At 47.4% G+C, this 13,610-nt stretch overlaps 1 protein-coding gene across 2 annotated transcripts in view; it reads left to right on the top strand.

The window, feature by feature from the left end:
• The first annotated feature begins 1,613 nt into the window (after positions 1–1,613).
• Positions 1,614–13,610, top strand: part of NINL (ninein like) — a 110,273-nt gene continuing 98,276 nt past the window's right edge. For both annotated transcript variants that reach the window (XM_047771559.1, XM_047771558.1), the window contains exon 1: positions 1,614–1,785. The gene's annotated coding sequence lies outside the window, so the exon portion shown is untranslated. The remainder of the gene's footprint in view (positions 1,786–13,610) is intronic.

Here is a 13,610-nt window from a genome sequence, read left to right on the forward strand (position 1 = left end):
CAGAGGTGGTTTCCATTCCTGGCCTGGCACAGTTGGTCAAAGGATCTGGCATTGCCACAGCTGCAGTGTAGTTTGTAGCTGTGGCTCGGATTCAGTCCCTGGCTGAGGAACTTCCATATGCCGTGGCTGGGGGCGGGGTGGGGGGGGGAGGAGAAGAAAAAAAAGGACATCTGGCCACTCCGCCGAGGTGGCAGGGACAAAGTGAAGACAGGGGTCTTACCAGCTTTAGCAGTCCTCCTGTGGTGATCCTGGGAGGGGACCCAAGGGCCTGATACAGGGGGATGCTGTGGCTGGGATTTGAGAGAGAAGACAGAAATCTATAGTACTCAGCCACCAAGTAAATATAAGGAAGAGATGGAAGGGCTGCGACCTTCACCAAGAGGGGGAATCCACAAGAAGCATATTTAAGGGAAGGCTATTTCAGTTTGAGACTTGTTGAGTTTGAACTGTATGTGGGGCATGGAATATTCAAAGAGAGAAAGAGAACCAGAGTATTGAGTTCCCCTCGAGTCTCAGTATAAACGAATCCGACTAGTATCCATGAGGATGTGGGTTTGATCCTTGGCCTCGCTCAGTGGGTTAAGGATCCAGTGTTGCTGTGGCTGTGGCTCAGATTGGACCTCTAGCCTGGGAACTTCCATATGCTGTGGTTGCAGCACTAAAAAGTAAAAAAAAAGAAAAAAAAAGTGAGAGAAGACTACAGTTACGCACGAAGGTACAATCACCTCTTCCCCCACAATGCTGCACCGCCCTGGGATCAGAACCAAGCAGCAGCTGCCACCTACGCAAGAACTACAGCAAGGATGGATCCTTAACCCACTTCGCCAGAACAGGAACTCCCCTGCTGACCTTTTCTGGCCAACTTTCTGCACTCCTTAGGTTCCCCTCCTCTTTGCTTCTCCTTAGCATTTTCAACTTACTAACGCTTTTTGTACATTTCCCTTAAGTTTTAAAATTGTCTTCTAGCATGTAAACTCCAGGAGGGGCAGTGATTTTTCCCCCAAAAGAGATCTTCCCATTTTCACTGCTTTGTTCTCAATGCCTGACACTAGTAGATGCTCAATAAATATTTGTTGATTGAATGTATGATGGAAAAACTTTGAAATTTTATGTCTTCTGGTTTCCTCAGCTGCGATTTGGGGTTTTGCCTAACTGGCTTCCTCGGATTGTTTCCCGAAGAGGATTCTAGACCAAGACCTGTGAACAACAAGGGTGCATAGCTCAGAGATCAGTGAGGTCTGCCTCTGGATTCACTCCCTGAGGCTCTAATCTTTCCAGAAATGCCCCCTGGGCTGCCCTTGCAACCCAACCCTGCGCATTCCTGCTGAGGGACACCCCGCACGCCCCGCCCACTCGTCACTGGCCACGCCCCTCTGGATTGCTTAAACAGGTCCAGTCCTCCGGCCTCAGCCCATTGTTGGCGGCCGCGCCCCCTCTGGACCACGCCCCGCTCCTAGCCTTGCCCCTTGTTTAGCCCCACCGCTTTAGCCCCGCCCACTCTGCCCCATCCCCTCCAGCCCCGCCTCCGATTTTGCCCCCGCCGTCTATGGTCCCGCCCCTGTGTTCGGCTCGGAGGCGCAGGCCCCACCTCCTCTGGCCCCGCCCCAGCCGAGCCTTCGGCGTCCCTAGCGTGTAGCACCCGCGGCGCCTGCAGGCCTGGAGGAGCGCGGCGCAGGGACCTCCAGACACAAAGAGCGGCGGCAGGACGCGGGTGGGAGGCGTGAGCCCGCCCGGCGCTCTTGGTCTGTCCGCGCGCGGGCGGAACCCGAGACGCCCCTAGCCCAGGTGAGCGGGCCGCGCACCGCGATCGCGCCTCCGCGGAAGCCCAGGGGTGGGCGGGTGGGGACCAAGTGCTGGGGATCCGTGCCTCGCTCCGCCTACGAGTCTAGTGGCCCCTCGGGAAGCCTGGTAGGAGCCCGCTTCCCCCGAGACCATGCGGGGCTGGGCGGGTCCCACAGAGCCAGGTCCTCCGGCGGTGGCCGCGACTAGGTCAGGCGGAGCGCGTGTGGTCGGCTGGGGTCGCGGGGTGGCCGGGCGCGTCCTCTGAGCTGCTGTTGGCGTCCAGTTACTGCACAGGATGAGCTCTGAATAAAATCCCCCTACTATGCACGGGCTCTCGGGACTACCTGCTTCCTTCTAATGTATAACGAGTTTGCACTTAGAAAAGTTGTTAGAAATAAGCACTCACTGAGCTCTGGGGTGGAAAAGTCTGCTGCGAGTTTTGTCTGCTATGAATTGTTTGCAGAAGTGCCGCTTTCCTCCCGTCAGTGCTTTCAGTCACCGGTCCATAAATCGTGATTACTGGGACCTCTGTGTAGGGCTGTGTGTCTCTCTGTTCCTTTCTTCTCCTGGAGTCTTGGGCCAGGCTGTGAAACAGGGAGGAGTCCGGGGCAAGAACTGTGGGGCTTGGGGGCTTGGAGGGTTGAATGATGCTCACTGCCCCACCACCGACACTGAGCAAAGGTGAGCTGCTCCACAGAGACCGCAGCTGTGATTTCCAGGTTTTCCACATTGGACTTAGAATACTTTTAAAAGCAGAAAAAAAAAAAAAGTTAAAAACCGGTCCGTTAAAGAGAACACTAAGCAGCCTCTCAGTTGTGTGAACGTGTAAAAGAGAAGTAAGTGCATATTTAAAAAAAAGCTAAGGTGGTTAGGGATGTGGCTGCCACCATGCTGTCCCTTTCCTGTCTGGTTTACACATCATCTGTAGTGGTTTACACCATTACAGATTGAGCTGGTCTATACTGGCCAGTACAGTGGGACATAAGTATTTATATATAGTTCAGGCTCAATAAAAAATAGAGGATAATTGCTTTTGCAGAATGGTAAAATAACAGGCCTCCACCTAAGCACTTGAGATAACATTTAACATCATCAAATTAGGAAGAGAACACATTACAGAAGAGTTAGAGTTTTAACTTTTTTTTTTGTCTTTTTGCCATTTCTTGGGCTGCTTCTGTGGCATATGGAGGTTCCCAGGCTAGGGGTCGAATCGGAGCTGTTGCTGCCTGCCTACGCCAGAGCCACAGCAACGTGGGATCCGAGCCGTGTCTGTGACCTACACCACAGCTCACGGCAACGCCTGATCCTTAACCCTCTGAGCAAGGCCAAAGGTCAAACCCGCAACCTCATGGTTCCTAGTCAGATTCATTAACCACTGAGCCACAATGGGAACTCCCCTAACATTTTTTCAATTGAGGAGTTATAAACTTTGATGGAAACTGATATTTCTGTCACTTATATTTTCTCCATGTATTGTGGTTTGCTGGGCTGCTCCGAGTTAGAACACCTAAAGTTCTAACTGTGAGTATTCAAAGTGTTTAGATCCTGCCCTTTTATGCTAAGTGGTTTTAGGTGCTAGTTAGTGGATGGTTCTTTTTTTGTGAATTTTTTGGATATGTTTTTTGGGACTGGGGGCATGTGAGGGATCCCTCTGACTGTTCTTTCAACCTGAGACACTTGCCTTTGGATCTGGCCGTGAACAAGTGGCTGCTAAATATCTTTTTCCTTCCCTGACTCAAGAAATGTCTAGAAGAAAGAGGCAGAAACAGTGTCCTGGTCTCGCCTTGCAGTGGACGTTTCAGAAGTGGAGTCAGGGTGTGATGTGGCTCCAGCCTGAACGGATGTTTCCAGGGCCCTGGCTACTTTGCTGTCCGATTCTGTGGTCATTTCCTAAAAGGCTGAGCTGCATTAGCTGTAATTGGACTTTAGATTTGGTCTTAGTTTAGTCCTTGGCTTCAAGTTCAGATTAGGAATTCAGGCTCAAGGCCAACAATTTGGTTAATCACAAGCAGGAGGCCAAAACTTTGGGTCAGACTCTACCTAGAGCTATTTGGAGGGTGGTGGTAGCAAAAGGCTTTCCTTAACCCATCCTTGGGATAACCTTCAGCTCCCCTGAGACCTCTCCATCAAAGGATTCTGTCATTGTTTTGTTTGTGAACCATGGGACAAAGGAGTCTTTTGGAATATTCTGTATGTGCCTTCTCATTTCTCAGGACAGGTGCATCATCTCAAATGAACCAGAGCACTGCAGGTGATTCAGGGACGTGCTGGTACCTGCCAACCTCTGTTTGACTGTTATTTTGTATTTCATGAGAGAAAACTGGTGAATCCTTGTGATGACTCATGCTCTTATACCCAGTTATCTTGTTTTGGGATAGGCTTTGCTTAATAAGTTAAAATTTTGGTGTGTTGGAATTTCTCAAAGTGGTCATCATTTATTGTTATTGTTAAAGATCTGAAGGGAAATCAGTCTTGAACCATCTGTAGGTTTTTAAGTTTCCAGTGAAGAATTTTACGTTTGCAGATATATGTATCAGTTATGTTTTTAGCTGTCAATGATGGAAAACCCGACTCAGTCTTGGCTTAAACAAAGAAAGAGGTCCCGGGAGGAAAGTACAGGCTGCAGAATGGCTTGTTCCGGTGGCTGAACCAGCCTCTGGCCAGGTTGCCCCTCTTCCTCTGCACAGTGCCCCATTGGTGGTGGCTGTTTCACTCACATCTGCAGGAAGAGGGAAGTGGACTTCCATCGCTCGACCTAAGAATGAGGAGTCACGTGCCTGGTGGCCTCTGGGCCATTTGAACCAGTCACCTACTGGGACACCTGGGACAGGCCCCACAGTTCCCTGCCGCAACTCTCCAGAAGCAGGGTGCATGGGACTGGGTCGGGGCAGGCTTTGGGGTGCCTGGTCACTGGAGGGCAGGTAGCAGGTTCCCCATACCTGGCCCCATGCATGGCTCAGACACCAGCCATACTACTGTCAGAAACCCCATCTCTTGGTGATGTGTGTTTAAGTCTTGGTTGAGCACTCACTGTGTGCCAAACTCTGTTCTCAGAGCTTCAGGTCAATTCCTTTGAGTGGTGCTCACAGCAGTCCGTTCCCATCTCAGGACTGATACCTTACTGTCTCAGTACATCCTTTCTGCACATTAGAAAGGAAACTAGGAGTTTTCAGTGTTGATAACAAGATGTGACTTCCATGATTTGTCTAGAAGCGCAAAGTACAGGGCAGTAGAGGAATTGTCAACTCAGATTCCATTTGTGAGCAAGAGTGTAGAGGCTTAATAAGGGCTTTGCCTCCTGTGGACCATGTGTGCAGGCACGCCCTCGGAAGTAACAATAACAAAAGGGTCTGATGCCCCCGCCACCCCTGCGTGGAGGGCAGTGATCTGGTTCCAGGGCAGAACCTGTAGGAGCGCGGTTCACACGGGCCTAGGGTTGCTCTCAGGGTCACAGATGGTATGAACATAAGAGCAAGCATCAAGTAATATAATTGAAACGGGTGATTTGGAGTCGAGCTTCAGGGCACAGGAAGTTTGTAAACGGTTATAAGTTCTTTCAAAACCAACAAGGCCATCTGCTTAGTCAAGAATTTGATGAGCAGTCTGTCACCCCAGGGAGGGCTCACTGTATCTAGAACATCTCCACCTGCCTTGCACTCAGGTGGCTCGAGGGAGAAGATGCTGGACTCCGTCCACGTGGTCTCCTGGCTTTGGGCCACACTCGTGGAAGTGGACAAAACCAGACAAATGTAAGCAGCATGACTAGCTCCCCAGCTGGGCAGGGATGAGGAGCCTTGGAAGAGACTTCGCCTCTCCCTCTCCGGGTTTGCATGTCCCCGAGTGGACACCGGATCCAACTGACGATGCAGTGTCCCCTTGATAACAGGGAAGGCAGTTCTTCCTGCCCCAGGGGATCAACCCCTCTGTGCTGAGTGAGTCCCTGGGCCCAGGTGACTGACTCTGGTCTGGCTTCGATGAAGTCATGGTTCTCTGAGGATCTGGACAAAGAAAGTGACAAGGTGACTTTGCCCTCTCACTGGGCCAGAAACTGGAAAGCCCGATTTCTAAACCCCACAACCTACATCAATGGCTGGTAGCATCCCTAGAAAACCACTTCAGGCAGGATGTTTTCAGGGATCTGTGTAGTTCAGACCTAGCTGGCCCTGTTCGGTGGCAAAAGAACAAAAAATAGCTGATAGTTCACACAACGTTGTGGCTTTAAAACATTCTGATACATTTTAAATTCTCTTTGAATTTTCATTATTTCAAAATAAGACTTTGCACTGCTGTGAATACCCCTTAACTAAGTGATCAAAGTTAACGTCCAAGTTAACCCCCTGATACAAGGTGGAAACCACCCTGCCTGGTGTTTTCCCAAAGTAACCTGAACCTCTCTGTGCAGACTTGAGACAAGTCGCATCCTACAAATTTCTGTACGCTTCAGAAATTTGAGGTTCCAGAAGTTCCTGTCGTGGCACAATGGTTAACGAATCCAACTAGGAACCATGAGGTTGCAGGTTCGATCCCTGGCCTTGCTCAGTGGGTTAAGGATCCGGCATTGCCGTGAGCTGTGGTGTAGGTTGCAGATGCAGCTTGGATCCTGAGTTGCTGTGGCTCTGACGTAGGCCGGTGGCTACAGCTCCAATTCAACCCCTAGCCTGGGAACCTCCATATGCCGTGGGAGTGGCTCAAGAAAAGGCAAAAAGACAACAAACAAACAAAGAAAAAAGAAAGAAAGAAAGAAATTTGAGGTTCCAGAAACACAAAACCCGAGGAACTATTCCAGTTGAAGGAATACTAAAGGAACCGGACAACTGCTTTTAGAGCTTGACCATGGATTGAGTGGGGGAGGAGTTAGCCATGAAGGACGTGATTGGGACAGTGGACACAATTCGTGAGTGGAGGATCGGCCAACAGTATGTTAGCAATGTCACATTGTACAGTGACTGCGTCCTTGAGTTTGTAAATGTGTATGGAAACGTTTAGGAATAAGAGGGCATGAAGTCTGAAACTCAGTGGGGGAGGGGAGAGAGGAAGGGAGAGAAAATGAGAAAACGAACATGATAAATGGGGCAAAGTGGAAACAGCTGGTGAAGCTGGCTGGGTAAAGAGTTTTCAAGAATTCTTTGCACTATTCTTACGGTTTCTCTATATGTTTGAAATGCTATCAGAATAAAAAGTTACAAGAGTTCCTGTTGTAGCACAGTGGAAACGAATCCAACTAGTATCCATGAGGATTTGGGTTTGATCCCCGACCTTGCTTAGTGTGTCAGGGATCCTGCCTTGGCCTGAGCTGTGTCGTAGGTCCCAGACTCGGCTCTGATCCTGTGCTGCTATGGCTGTGGCGTAGGCCGGCAGCTGTAGCTCCGGTTCAACCCCTAGCTTGGAAGACGGGGGTTTTTTTTGTTTTTTTGTTTTTTTTTTTTTTTGTCTTTTGTCTTTCTTGTTGTTGTTGTTGCTATTTCTTGGGCCGCTCCCGCGGCATATGGAGGTTCCCAGGCTAGGGGTCTAATTGGAGCTGTATCCACCAGCCTACACCAGAGCCACAGCAACGCGGGATCCAAGCCGCGTCTGCAACCTACACCACAGCTCATGGCAACGCCGGATCGTTAACCCACTGAGCAAGGGCAGGGACCGAACCCGAAACCTCATGGTTCCTAGTCGGATTCGTTAACCACTGCACCACAACGGGAACTCCTGGAGGACGGGTTTGATGCCTGGCCTTACTCAGTGGGTTAAGGATCCAGGGTAGCTGTAAGCTGTGGTGCAGGTCACAGACACAGTTTGGATCTGGTGTTGCTGTGGCTGTGGTGTAGGCTGGTGGCTACAGCTCCAATTCGACTTCTAGCCTGGGTACTTCCATATGCTGAAGGTGCGGCCCTAAAAAGCAAAAACGAAACAAAACAAAACAAAAGGTTATAAAAACACATGCACACTCAGGATTCACTATAATTTAAATACCTCTCACCAATGAAAACTTATCATATTTCATCTTTTCTAAATGCATTTTTTATCTTATAATGTCCCTAAGTTTAGATGTATCTTATAATCAGCTCTGTCTTAGAATTCATTGTGTCAGGTTTTGACAGCAGTTTTTCTTTTTTAGTCATTTGCCTTAGAATCAGTGTCATCATAGATTTGATGAAATATGGCATTTTTTCTGGCTTTGTTGTCTGAACAGGTGGTGGGAAAGGAGACAGTGCTTCGGGTAGCTTTGTGTATAGCGTTCTTTCAGTCTCTCAGCTCCAGATATCCAGCTGCCTTTGCTCATTTCCACCTTCCTGCCCCCTAGATATTTCAGACTCAGCACATTCCAAGCTGGATTTCTGTCTTCACCTCTGCCACCCCAAACTCCTCTTCTTTTGGGTTTCCTGTCTCAAAGAGTGAACACCTGAATTTTAGCCAGAGTTGGCTCCAGAATGTCCCATGGGGGAGCACAGGGAACTGTTAGTGTGCTTACAAAGATGGGTTGGGTATGTCCTGGACAGAAATCGGTTTTATTTTGTTTTGTTTTGTTTTGTTTTATTTATTTTGGGGCCATTCCCGAGGCACATAGAAGTTCCCCAGCCAGGAATGGAACCCTCGCCACAGCAGCAACCCTAGCCGCTGTAGTGACAACACCAGATCCTTAACTTGCTGTATCACAAGGGAATTCCCTAGACTGCCTATGTCTTGGAATGTCCTTGGGCTTCAAGTGTCTGTGCCTCATTTTCCCCATTTGTCAAGTAAGGATACTTTTTCCAAGTCTGTCAAAATAAGGATAAGCCAAGTTAAGTTACCTTAAAACTCCGAAATTCTGTGACTTAAAATAGGAGAACATTTTAAGAAGACTTTTATGCTAGAATCATTCAGATAGCCAGTTCCTGCTAAGCCTGCCCCTCTCTGAGCTCTTGTGTCAGTGAGGGCAGGTGTGTGGCCAGCTCCTACGCTTCCCAACTCCCAAGTTCTTTCCTGCACAAGGTCCAATTGCTGGGTGAGTCAGGGTAGGGTTGCTTTTTACACCGGGTACTGGCAGGCACCACCAGGAGAGGTGTTTATTTTTCTTTTTAGGACCTCACCTGTGGCATATGGAGGTTCCGAGGCTAGGGGTCAAATTGGAGCTGTAGCCGCTGGCCCACAGCCACAGCAATGCGGGATCTGAGCCACGTCTGTGACCTACACCACAGCTTATGGCAACGCTGGATCCTTAACCCACTGAGCAAGGCCAGGGATCAAACGTGCAACCTCATGGTTCCTAGTTGTTTCCACTGTGCCATGACGGGAACTCTGGAGAGGTGTGTTTTATAGGACTTGCATTGCCTGGGGTGCCTGGGCCCCTCTCTGCACTGGTCAGTGTCTGTTCTGGCACCTTATTGTTTTGATAATGACCTTATTGTCTTTTTACCAATTTATTACTTGAAACGATAATATAGCCTGTTTGCTGTTTCAAGACTGTGATATATTTTCCTAGTGGTTTGGTTTTAAAAATAAATAAGGTCTAATTTTTGTCCTCCAAAACAAACAAACAAAAACTTCTGTGGCGCCGCATGAAGTCTCACTAGCTCTTGAGCCCTCGGCGTCAGACCAGGGAAAGTTTCCATGTGAGTCTTTGTACTGCTCTCTGTGCCATTCGACTTAGGAAACTTTGCATCAGTCCTGGATGGTAATGATTTGCTTTAGTTTAGTTTGTGTGGGAGGGACTTCAAGTGACTGCACCAGCAAAGTACTATGATTTCCAGCGGCCTGGTTTCTCCACTGCCACGTTTTGTCTACATTATAGGTGATTACTTCTTGGCGATTCTGAATCTGCTTTGGGGGCCAGTGAGTTCTTGCTGTAGACAGAGACCTTCACAGCAGGACCATTCTTTAGAAGGAGAAACTCAGTCCATTGCTGGGTTCTGTGGACTTTTATTTATTTATTTTTTAATTTTTATCTTTTGTCTTCTTAGGGGTCGCACCCACGGCATATGGAGGTTCCCAAGCTAGGGGTCTAATTGGAGCTATAGCCGATGGCCTACAGCAGAGCCACAGCAACATGGGATCCAAGCCACGTCTTCGACTTATACCACAGCTCACGGCAATGCCAGATCCTTAACCCACTGAGCGAGGCCAAGGATCGAACCCACAAGCTCATGGTTCATAGTTGGATTCGTTAACCACTGAGCCACAATGGGAATTCCACGTGGGCTTTAAATATTTGTGAAAAACAAAGACAATAAACAGTTTTGTGTGACTTGCCTTGAGGCTCCTAATTCCATGGCTGGAATTTAATAAGAAAGTTGGAGAGTTCCTGAAAAAAAAAAAGAAAGAAAGAAAGAAAGAAAGAAAGTTGGGGAGTTCCTGTTGTGTTCCAGCAAAAACAATCTGACTAGTATCCATGAGGATGCAGGTTCGATCCCTGGCCTCGCTCAGTGGATTAAGGATCCGGTGTTGCTTGAGCTGTGGGCGTAGGTCACAGATGCGGCTTGGACCTGGCATTGCTATGGCTGTGGCGTAGGCTGGTAGCTTCGGCTCCAATTCGACCCCTAGTCTGGGAACCTCCATATGCTATGAGTACAGCCCTAAGAAGACAAAAAAAAAAAAAAAAAAGAAGAAGAAGAAAAAGAAAGTTGGGATAATAATGAGCAGGGGGCAGTTGTTCTTAGAGTTTTCTAAGTAGATTTTGTAGGCTATGTTTCTTCTTTTCTTTTCTTTTTCTTTTTAAATGGCTACACACTCAGCATATGGAAGTTCCCAGGCTAGGGATCGAATCCAAGCAGCAGTTTCGACCTACTTCATAGGTGCAATAACGCCAGATCCTTTAATCCACTGGGCTGGGCAGGGGATTGAACCCACACCTCCACAGTGACCTGAGCTGCTGCAGTCAGATTCTCAACCCACTGCATCATGAAGGAAACTCCAACTCTTGTTTTCTTTATAGTCAGCATGAAACGAGAAAGATTACACCCTGGTTCTGGCAAAGAGAAGATTTCCTAACAGATGAATAAAAATGGACTGGGACATAGAATGTTTGCTTTTTAATTTGGAGGACTGTCCAAGTTAATGTTCTTTCCTTATAATTAGGTTTATTAATATTAAATTCTTGCATAACATAGGACTTTCTGGTTTAGAACTAGAAGAGACATTTTCCCATAAATTCTAGATTTCAGATTCCTACACTTATTCATGGAAAAACTTTTTTTTAACTATTCAAAACTACTTTGTGGGTTTACATGTTATTAGGAGGCACAAAGTAGGATGTAGGCGTGGGTAGTTCTGTATTTTAAGACCTCAGTATGCATTCACTTACCAGTTCTCACTTTGGGCAAATTACCTAAACCTCTCTGTGCCTCAGTTTCCTTGATTTTATTATAGGGATGATAATAGTGTCCCTCACAAAGCTAAACTCCTCAGTGTTTGGGAATGTGCCTATTACAGGATGAGGACTTAAGAAATAAGAGTTTTATATTATCAAAAGGTTATTATCAAGGAATTCCCTGGTGGCTCAGTGTGTTAAGGATCTGGTGTTGTCACTGCTGTGGCTCAGGTGGCACCTGTGATGTGGGTTCAGTCCCTGGCCACAGAACTTCCACATGCCATGAATGTGGCCAAAAAAAAAAAAAAAAAAGATTATTAAAAGAAAAAGAGTATATATCAAAAGCAAGCCTCCTATGGAGAGGTCAAAGGTCAAGCCATCTCTCCAGAGGTTCTGACTGTCCACAGAAAGTACACCCCAGGCTTCAAGGCTGGGAGTGGGGCATTAAGAAAATCTCCTAGGAGTTCCTGTCGTGGCTCAGGGGAAACAAATATGACTAGTATCCATGAGGACTCAGGTTCGATCTCTGGCCTTGCTCAGTGGGTTAAGGATCCGGCATTTGCTGTGAGCTGTGGTATAGGTCAGCGGCTACAACTCTGTTTTGACCCCTAGCCTGGGAACCTCCATATGCCTCAGGTGTGGCCCTAAAAAGGCAAAAAAAAAAAAAAAAATCTCTTAGAAGCCCTTTTAATTTTTCCTCTCAATGTCACTTAAGTAAAATAAAAATAAATTGCAACAGTTGTCTCATAAAAGAATGGCAAAGTATGCAAACATTTCAAAGAAGGAACACAGGTAACTTAAAGGAAAGACTGTATTTACCAAGACCTTATCATTCATTTCCCTGCAGGTTCTGTCCTCGTTTCTTCCAGTAGGGAATGAATGTACTGAGTGGAGCTGAAATGTGTGCTAGAATTCTGCTTTGTTCTGCTAATTTCTGTATTTTTTGACAAGACGAGGTTTGTGTATTGATGCAATTTACAAGCTTGCCAGTTTTTGTTACTGTTGAAAACATATACCTGGTGTGCTAAGCCGTTCCCTCTAGTTAGGCTTCTGGTTTTCTCTGAGAAGTTAGGACTTTCAGATAGAGCTCTGTGAAAAATTTCAGTCTTCCTGTTTTCTTTCTCTTTGGATACAAAAGTACATTATATTCTGCTTCTTTCATCAGGTCCTGCCACGGCTCCTTTACGTCGCTGGTGGGATGTGTGTGCAGTGGGATCTCTGACCAGGACAACCTCATGGGTTCCTCCTTGCCAGGGGTGTGGGAGGCAAAGCCCTTGACCCTAGAGGACCAGGCACTTGGAATCAGCGCAGTGCACCCTGTGGTAGAAAACTTGCTTATGTTGGTTTAATTTGGTTTCTTTAGTTATTAGCAAGGTTGTGCCTGTTAAATGTTTGCTTATTTTTGATAAAGAAAAGGAAGATCAGGAATTCCCACTGTGGCTCAGCAGGTTAAGTACTGGACATAGTATCTGTGAGGATATGGGTTCAATCCTTGGCCTCGCTCAGTGGGTTAAGGATCCAGTGTTGCCATGAGCTGTGGTGTAGGTCACAGACTCAGCTCAGATCCTGTGTTGCTGTGGCTGGCCGCTGATGGTTCCAATTAGACCCCTAGGCTGGGAACTTCCATGTGCCTTGAGTGTGGCCATTAAAAAAAAGAGAGAGAGAGAGAGAGAGATAAGGAAAATCATGCCCTTAGGAATTAGCCTGTCTTCCTGGGAATCTTGACAGCATTGTTCTTGCAGGTGTGTGACCCGGAAGCATCAGCAGGTGCCCCTCTGCTGACTGCCTGGTCTGTTCTTGGACTAATATGTGAACAGGGAACCTTCACAGTAACATCTACTCCCCTCAAACATTTTGGAAAAGAAAGGCCACTGTTTATAGGAATTCTCTTCTGGAATTTCTAGCTTTTTTTTTTTTTTTGTATTTTCTAGGGCCACACCCGTGGCATATGGTAGTTCCCAGGCTAGGAGTCGAATCAGAGCTACAACTGCCAGCCTACATCACAGCCACAGCAACGCCAGATCTGAGCCATGTCTTCGACCTACACCACAGCTCATGGCAACGCCTGATCCTTAACCCACTAAGGGAGGCCAGGGATCGAACCCACAACCTCATGGTTCCTAGTTGGATTAGGTTAACCACTGAGCCACGACAGGAACTCCAAGGAATTTCTAGCTTTGATAGAGAATCAAATGCTCCAGCCAGCTCACCGATAAAGCTCTAGGTGGTTGTGTGACCAGTAATAACATTTCTCTAGTGATAAGTGTCTTGGGCTCACACCCCTGGGTGTAGGTTATTCATCAGACATCAGGAGGGAATTGCATTTTCACATTCCATACCTTTGCTGCTCAAAACGGGAGTGAGGGTGAGACCCACTGGGAAGTTAATGACAGACCCTCAGAGGTACACTGGAGTGATTTTAATTAATCAAGTTAGCTGTACATGCCTCAGCCTTTGTAAACCTGCAGCAGGATATTTATTGAAATTCCATGTGTGGGGAGTTCCCATTGTGGCACAGCAGAAACAAATCTGACTAGGAACCATGTGGTTGTGA

This window comes from Phacochoerus africanus, chromosome 3 (assembly GCF_016906955.1).
Source record: "Phacochoerus africanus isolate WHEZ1 chromosome 3, ROS_Pafr_v1, whole genome shotgun sequence".
Classification (NCBI taxonomy): domain Eukaryota; kingdom Metazoa; phylum Chordata; class Mammalia; order Artiodactyla; family Suidae; genus Phacochoerus; species Phacochoerus africanus.